The 8,711-nt window shown below is 45.0% G+C and overlaps 1 pseudogene; it reads right to left on the bottom strand.

The window, feature by feature from the left end:
- Positions 1 to 5,204, bottom strand: part of LOC112551160 — a 15,335-nt pseudogene extending 10,131 nt beyond the window's left edge.
- Between the last annotated feature and the right edge of the window lie 3,507 nt (positions 5,205 to 8,711).

Raw genomic sequence — 8,711 nt, 5'->3', positions numbered from 1 at the left:
AAATCAATTTTGAACTACTGAATCTCCTCTTTCCCCCTGGGGCCTGTTGCTGGGCCTTGCCTAGCCTATGCATGAACAAAGCACTTCAGTTCTCAGGGCAACCTGTCTGGAATTGCTCATCAGCAATAAATTGACTTTTAGTAAAAACAAAATCAGACTGCAGTTTTCTAGATGGACACGAGATGTTGTGTTAGGGTTTTCTTAAACGAGGGATGAGGGTGACACAAAGAAGTTTGTACTCACTGAAAGCTGCTGACAATAGGCTCTACCAGCTTCTGGCTTGCAAACGTTTCCTTTAGCTGTAGGAAAAAACACAGGATAAGTCTGGGAATGTTAAAGAAAGAAAGAGGCTGGGACTCACCAGTGACATCAGTTTGGATAATCTCAGCTGGAGTTCAGAGACTGAACTTTTAAATTACATTCAGAGTACTATGGGCCAGATCTTGTTCCCCCTGTTAGGCACCAAAGTGAACTCAGATATTCATGTGGGCACCCTTCCGAGTCTGCTTTTGTCTCGCTTAGGGGTCAGATGATGGGATGTTCCAAAATAGGTGTAGGAATGTTTCCCTAGGGACTTGAGCAGAGTGGAATAAACTCACACTGAAGTTTCTAAGAGGTGGAGCAGAACCTGTCCTTAAACATTTTATGGTAGCACCCATAAGGTGAGATCAGGGCCCTATTGTGCTGACTCAGCCCCATACTTTAAAACTAGACTACCCAAAGCTGTCTGTAATATAGTATAGACAAATCCCATCCTGGTTCACGGGGGTGGAAGGCAATACCCTGAAAAATCTATGTTCTATCCTTAACTTGATATTGTTCTCCGGTTCTGCTAGGACTTTTCCAACCCCATTACAACTCGTCTGTCTTCAGCAATAAATAACGAAATTGGTTGTGTGTGTGTAACAAACTGGCAAAGTGCAAGTCATTCGCTCTTCAAGTGACTAGCCAGGTATAGGTAATAACTTTCCACTGCTACCAGAAAATGAAGCTCCTCCTAGAGCTGATCTGGTAGAAGATCCCAGGCCCAGGCTTTATGGATCATCCCTGCTTGTGATGGTAGATGTTATATATGTTCAGAGATATCTACTTACCGAATCCTCTATGGCCTTACTCAGGGTCCTATAATCACTGCTAGATTTGTCTTCCAGATCTGGGGTAGAAGTCCTGTTCAGAATTTTTAAAGCTACATCAAAGTGGTCAAATAGTTTTTTCTGTCCTGTGAAATAAGGGGGGGTGGGGGTGGAAATCAGGAGATTAACCATAATTATAGGTCAGACTAGAATGTGTTTTCACAGTCTGATGAGCAAGTCTGATTTATGGCTGTCTCAAGAAAGAGCTAACATTCCCCTTCTGTCCTCAGCCCTAACAGCCTTTGCATGCAGTGCTGGGGGATTCTGGTGCTCTTTTCTGTCTAAGTTAAACAGAGGAAAATGTGACCTGGTTAGTATCTGACATGTCTCCAAAAGTAAAATAAGAACCAAGTCACCAGTATGCATCTTCACCCAAATACAGCCTGAGGTTTGAAAAAGATGAATTAAGCTAGACCAAATCTAATGCCTGCCAGACTATATGCCATGTGAATAGCACAAAGAAAGCCTAAACCTATTTCTGCTCACTAGCAGAAGATTCCTCCAGCATCTGGGAGCACCAAATGTGTAGGGTTGATGTTGAAGCTCCTGTACAACCTTTTCCTGTATAACCCAGTAGCTAGCCCAAGGAGTGCAGTTAGAAAAAAAGGATGTCTCTAAGCTCCATGACTCCACAGCTGCTGGAATGGCCCCTATAGGCCTTAAACTACTACACATAAAGAACAGCAACTTGAGACTGCTTTATGTTAAAGTAGGTAAGGGCCCAATGACTAACTAGCTGTGAGATCAGAACCACAAACATGCCCTAAAGTCATTTTTCTCTCAGCCTTTATATCTGTTGCTGTCTTCAGTGCAGTTTGGCTGGACCAGAGAATTCAACTTGCTCATTCTCAGTGCTTCCCCATTTCCATGTGATTTCAGTTGGATATGAAACCACCATGCAAGGAGAGAACAACCATTTCTTTGTTGTTCCAACCAGCCAGCCCTAAACATCTCCTAAGAAGGTTTCCAAGCTGATCTATTAGCCAAATGGGTTAAGATAGGAGGTTAGTGTTGCAGGAGTTCCCAGGCCCCCGACCCTTGTGGAGCTGCTGGTTAATGTATCCCTAGTCATCCTCTTTCTAAGCAGTGTGTTCCTTCCTGGGAGGACCCCTGGTCTTGGCACTCACCATTGACTTCCAGACTGAGCGGCATGATGGTGTATTGCACTTTCCCTTTGTCTTGCCAAGCCTGATCTAGTACCTGGGTGAGGTTCAGAAAGCTGGTGCTGTTGAACACAAAGACTGCCTGGATCTGAATCCATTGGTTGTTTTCACTGCAATGGAATAGTGAGAATCAGTAGGGACCTCAGGAATCTCAGACAACTCTTATGAGTGAGCCCTGCCGGCAGCTACCTGTCATCAGCATTTGTGCTGCAGTGGTAGGATGGGGCACCCATGAGTTTGGATTCAGCTTTTTCAGATCCATAACATAGACCTCTGATACTTGAGCTAAAAAGTATAGCTCAATTAGCTAGTAACAGTAGTAATCTATTATGTCCTGTGAACTGGTTGTCCTCACTATGTACACATATTGAACAGCTAAGGTCCAAAGGAATGGAAGCCCTGTGTTGGGCTGCTGCTTTCTAACCACCCCCACCCACCCTTGATTGACACCAGTCCTTCTTAACCATAAGGCAGCAAAAGGAGAATGGGCTGCATTAGCCTAAATCATTTCCTACCTACATCTCTCCCACATGCACCACCAACATAGAACCCTCTACTGTCACCTCTTTTCAAAAGCCAGAGGTTTCCTTACCCTCTGGGGGAACAGGAGGGGGTATGGGGTGGGAGAAGAAAGGAAGGGTTGAAAACCATGATGTCTAATCCAGTGTTCATCTTCATGGCTTTCTCCATCATCAAAGCATGCCATTCCTTTTCATTTAAGTCAGTAGTGTTGCTTCAGATTTAAGTTGGCATATTAGGGAGAAGACATTGCCTCGGTGAAGAGAGACAGAGAGCACCATCCCCACAGAGGAAGGGTGGAAGCTAAAAGATTCCCTCCCTGGGTTTGGTGAAGATGGAGGGTGGGATTTTCAAGAGCACTAGCATGGACCTAGACCTGCTGCCCTTCAAGGCAATGGTCTCCCCTAAATTATACTGAAACAGAGTTAAGCCAGTGCTGAGTGTTGGTGGTCCATCCCATTCTGCCTTTAGGGCCTGATCCCAAACCTGCTTAATATTACTGTTAACAAGCTTTGGCATAGGCCTTTCCTGTCTTTATTGTGAGTGGTATAGTCCAAGATCATGGGAAGATCAGGGCCTGAGGCGTGATCTGAAAAGCCTACCTGAAGATCACTCTAGGTACTGCTTCCAGTGTGCCGTTCAGTGCGTTCTCCAGAGATCCTGAAAGCTGGAATCAAATACAAGATGCTATGAAGCTGTATATGTGATATCTCCCACCTGGACCACTGCTGCTGTTCTCCCTGTCTGTCACATCCTGCCCAGCCAAGTTCCAGCTCTTACTCATGTTCCCCCTTTTTCTCTGTCTAAGCCTCCTGGCTAATTACCCCTGTCTTTCCCTCCTTGCTGCTCTTTCTTCATACAGCCATATATATATGTAGACCCACCTGCACCAGGCTTTCTTCAAGTTCCTTCTTAAAACATGAAAAGAAATACAAAACTCTTAGTTCAGAGATTATACTTTTTATCAGACCAACTAAGAAATAACAAAGAAAATATCTTTTCTGCAAGCTTTTGAGCACACACACCCTTTTAAGCACACACAGAGGAAGCTTAAGGTGGAAGTCTGAGATGGAAGACCCAGAGGAACAGACTGCTACCTTCAGCTTCCTCTGTGCAAAAATGAAGTTTATTTTCTACCTATGGGGAGTCCCATGGGGACTTTTTACCATCTTTAATTTTCCCTGAGCCTGAGAAAGGGTGTGCACGCCCAAAAGCTTGCAGAAAAAGATTTTTTTTTTTTAGATTTCTTAGTTGGTCTAATAAAGGTTCAGAGATTATACCTTTTTAGTTCTAGACTAGAGGTTAGCATTTCTTTTTGTCTCAGACCAACACGGTTACCAAATATATTCTTAAAACACATATCTTCAAAGAAACTGTCACCCACACTCTTCCCGCATGGAAGCATGTAGAGAAAGTAGAGGAGGAGGAATTCTAAATGAGATGCCTGGAGCTGTGTGTCAAAACTGCTGCATCCCCTTGGGACTCCCCCAAGGGAGCATCATTCAACTCAGTGCAAGCAGTGGTGCAGAATCTGTCTACCTCCTTGGTCTGAGGACCTTGTGTCCCTTCCTGCCATCTCTCCTCATTCCTCCTCCTCTCTCAACCAGCTTCTCCTTGGTTGATAAGGGGGTAAACTTACCCACTTCATCATTTGATTCTTCAGAGTATCGGTGGAGTTAAGGTTTAGGATGGATGAAGGGAAAATGTCTTTAATTTGGAGGTTGACATTGATTATCATGGGGTCCAGTCTTTTGACAGTGGAGCCTAGGAGGTGGAGAAAGATGCATTTCATGTGCAAAGCTCTGTTACAATGTGCCCTGATTTTCCTTACTGATGTGCCTTTATCCACAGCAACAAACAGGCAACACTGATAAAGCAGCCTGTGGAAAAGTGCTAGTGGTAAAGAATCAAATTCTACAGCTTCTCCTCCTTCCTTGACCTGGAGGCATGTCTAGGAAGCAGACTAAAATATTCGCACACTGTGTCTCTACCCCAGACTCCTTCCCACTCAGTTTTGTTCCTTTCATTGGACTCTCCACAACCCACTCCTCTCACTGTTACTACTTTTAAAACTGTAACGCCTTGGGCTTCAACAGATTTGCTACTGTTTTACACTCATATACATGCAAGATCAGGATCAGATAACATTATGCAAAATGCTGCCCACACATCTCCTTCTTGTTTGGTTTGCTGCAGTTGCAGCTGGGCAATATGCCTTTTGACAATATACCATCTGACCGGCTGGTAGCAGTAACCAGTGCATGGTATCTCCCACTTTAGAAAAAATATCCCAGGACTTACCCCTAGACTGAATGCTGTCACCATTCAAGGAGAAATCCCCTAGCATCATCCCTGTGTCCATCAACTTGCTGTATAAAGCACGGACCATATCAGATGTGGATGGGACAGTTGTGTTGTGTTTAAACACAACTGTAGCATTGACGATCACAGAGCCAGGACTGGGAAGGGAAAACAATGGGTTATATATGCCACCACACAGGATTTCCCAGGCTGGGTCAAGCTCAGTGTCCTGGTACTTGCCAGTCCCTATGAAGTGCCCCATATCAAGTACTCTCTCCCTTCCCTCTATTTTGCTGTCAGTCTTAAAGGGCTGCATTCAGAGAAATGTTCCTTTTCGGCCCCTTGCTGTGATCACTGATCAGCTTTGTGCCTTAATGTGCGGATCCACCCCCACTTAGCTGCATAATTACAAGTTTCATTGTCAGATAATTAGCCCATACATCTTCAACTCCAGCCCTGTTTGTCTCTACACTCATGTGGAGGGGAATAACCAAACCCAGCTGGACTTCGGCCCATCCCTCCCATCTCCCTGCAATGAAGACAACCCCACACTAGCAGCAGGTACTTGAAATATTTGAGACCAGCCAGATAAGTAAGTGGAGTTTAGAATATTTGGAAAAATTCAGCTGTTAAACAGCTAGCTAGTTTCAACCTACCACTCCATTGGAGCTGGAGGGTAGCGCTAGGATTCAGAGAGACCTAGACAAACTGGAGGACTGGACCAAAAGAAATCTCATGAAGTTCAGTAAGGACAAGCACATAATCCTATGCTTAGGATGGAACAATCCCATGTACCAGTACAGACTGGGGACTGACTGCCTGGGCAGCAGCTCTACAGAAAAGGTCCTAGGGGTAACAGTAGACAATAAGCCGAATATGATCCAACAATGTGGCCTTGTTGTGAAGGGCTAGGGACAGACATTACACATAAACCAGTTTAAGTGATCAGAAACTGGTTTAAACCTGTAACAGAGCAAATCTTCAGTGTACATAAACCATTTTGAAAATGGCTGAAACCAGTTTGAGATAAACCTGGTTGAATGTAGTACCAGACTTAACTGATTTTGGTCAAACCAGTCAATGCAATGTCTGTCTCAGACCCCCTCTTGGTTTAAGTTAAACCAGAGTCCCCCAGCATCCCAGCATGATTTGTTGGGTGGAGTTCTGCTCTCTGCTCCAGCCCAGCAGGGCTGGCTCCTCCCCTCATCTCCCTGGGTGCAGATTCAACAGAGATTGCAGGTACAGCGGGGTCTGCCTGGCTTCCTCCTGTTTCCCCCCTCACCACCCTCTGCTCAAGCAGGAATTTCCCCCACCCCTCTGCCTTACACAGACACCTCTCAGCATTAGCTAGCATACCACATGCTGGCTATAGCCCATGGTGTGGGAGATAGGACAGGACAGTGTTGGCTTAGGGCTTTTTTGAAACAATCAACATGTATCTGGTAATGTCCCTCTGTTCCTTCCTTAGAAAAAGTTGTTTTAGAAGAGCTTGAATGAATGAGAGAGGCTTTGTTTTGTTTGTTGGACGATAAATACTAACAACTCCCTGTGTAAAACTCCCCGCTGCTTAACTCAATGCTCTGTTATCAACAGCAAGGTGTGGAGGGAGGAAAGGCGGAAAACCCTCCCTAATCACAGCATCCTGTAGGGGCCTGACCATGCCCCTCTCAGCTCAGCATTGTAGAAGGGAAGGGAGGGCTGCTCTAACACCACCCAGCTTCTAGCCTGAGTCACTGCAGGCATGTGCTTGCATTTCTAGAATGAAAAGGGATGTCTCTCTACCTCCAAATCAGTTCAAGCTTTGCAGGTTAGACTAACATGGAAAGATTGAATCAATTCAGGCCCAGGCTTTTTGAATGTCTGTCCCTACCCAAGAAGGCTAATGGCATACTGGGTTGTATTAGTAGCAGTTTTGCCAACAGACTGAGGGAAGTGATTCTTCCTTTCTGTTTGGCACTGATGAGGCCAAATCCAGTTTTGGGCAACCCACTACAGAAAGGATGTGGACAAATGGGAGAGAGTCCAGTGGAAGGCAACAAATATGGTTCGGGGGCTGGGGCACATGACTTATGAGGAAAGGCTGAGGGAACTGGGCTTATTTAGTCTGGAGAAGAGAAGACTGAGGGGGGATTTGATAGCAGGCTTCAACCAGGGTTCAAATTATGTGAGAGCTTGGGGGGGTTAACCCTCCCCCCATAAGAGAGGAGAGCCCCCTGTATAAGATTTGAAAATCATAACCTGGGAGGTCTCTGATTTTATTAGGGCATCATGATGGGCAGTCCAATTTTTTTTTGCAGACCCCCACAAGGGCCAAAGTGTAATTCAAACCCTGCCTTCAACAACCTGAAGAGTGGTTCCAAGGAGGATGGAACTAGACTGTTCTCCATGGTGGACGGTGATAGAACAAGGAGCAATGGTCTCAAGTTGTAGCAAGGGAAGTTTAGGTTAGGTATTAGGAAAAACTTTCTCCCTAGGAAAGTAGTAAAGCACTGGAACAGATTACCCACAGAGGTTGTGGGATCTATATCCTTGGAGGTTTTTAAGACCCAGCTAGACAAAGCCGTGGCTGTGATGTTCTAGTTGGGGATGATCCTATTTTGAGCAGGGGGTTGAACTAGATGACTTCCTGAGGTCCCTTCCAGCCCTAAGTTTCTGTTCTTCTATGATTCTAAACTACCTTGACAATCCTCATAAACCTTCTTAGAGGGGTTGGACTCTTTCATGTATTTCTCTTTCTCACTTCCCCAAAGGAATAATAATTTATTTTTTTATTTAATCATAATCTTTTTGGAGCGGGGTCTGTCTTTTATGTGCAACACATTCTCTAGTACAGCAGGGTCCAGATGGGAATTCTGGGTGCTACTAGAAAACTACTGATAACAAAGAGGAAAAGTACTGCCAGGTATACAGCTGAGGTTGTTTTGGCTCATTATTTTTATGGTTCATCTCCACACAGCCATTGCCCCAGCTTATAACAGAGAGCTCTTCACAGAACATATCCAGTGCTTACCTGAAGGCATTCACTACTACTTTCTCACAGTTATGGAACTTGCTCTTGTAGATGGGTGTAAGCTATGGAGGCAAAGAAAAAAGGTGTCCTTTAACCTTCACTGTTCATAGGCATATTCAATCACAACTTAGCAAAAAAAGCCTTGTATGAATAAACACTGGTTTGCAATGAGCAAGCCCAGAGTACAGCAGTGTAGTTACAATCCTGCTCTCAGTGACCACAACAACAGAACTGCTGATAAGGTCTTTGGTATAGAAACAAGCCAGTGATTTCATGGAAGGGAGATCTGCGATCTCCAGCCATTGCCTGAGGGGATTTTTAACAAAAGTTTCCTAATGTCTTTCAAATGGTGTCACAAAGTGTTCAAGACTTTAAATAATGCTGCCAGCTAAATCAGCTTTCCCTTGACCTTGTGTGTTTGTGCTCTACCTTGGGAAAGTCAGACACTCTTGCGCCCTATGTATCAGCTGCCGCTGCTGCTTTCCATACTACCACTTCTCCTGTGCTCCCCTACTTCAGCCACCACCACTTCCCTTGTCCCCTCTTGTCAGTGATTCCCCTCACCAGCAGCACTGGCAGCAGGGA

This window comes from Alligator sinensis, unplaced genomic scaffold, assembly GCF_000455745.1.
Source record: "Alligator sinensis unplaced genomic scaffold, ASM45574v1 scaffold311_1, whole genome shotgun sequence".
Lineage (NCBI taxonomy): Eukaryota > Metazoa > Chordata > Crocodylia > Alligatoridae > Alligator > Alligator sinensis.
The sequence above is the reverse complement of the archived record's forward strand: the minus strand, read 5'-3'. Positions and strand labels throughout refer to the sequence as shown.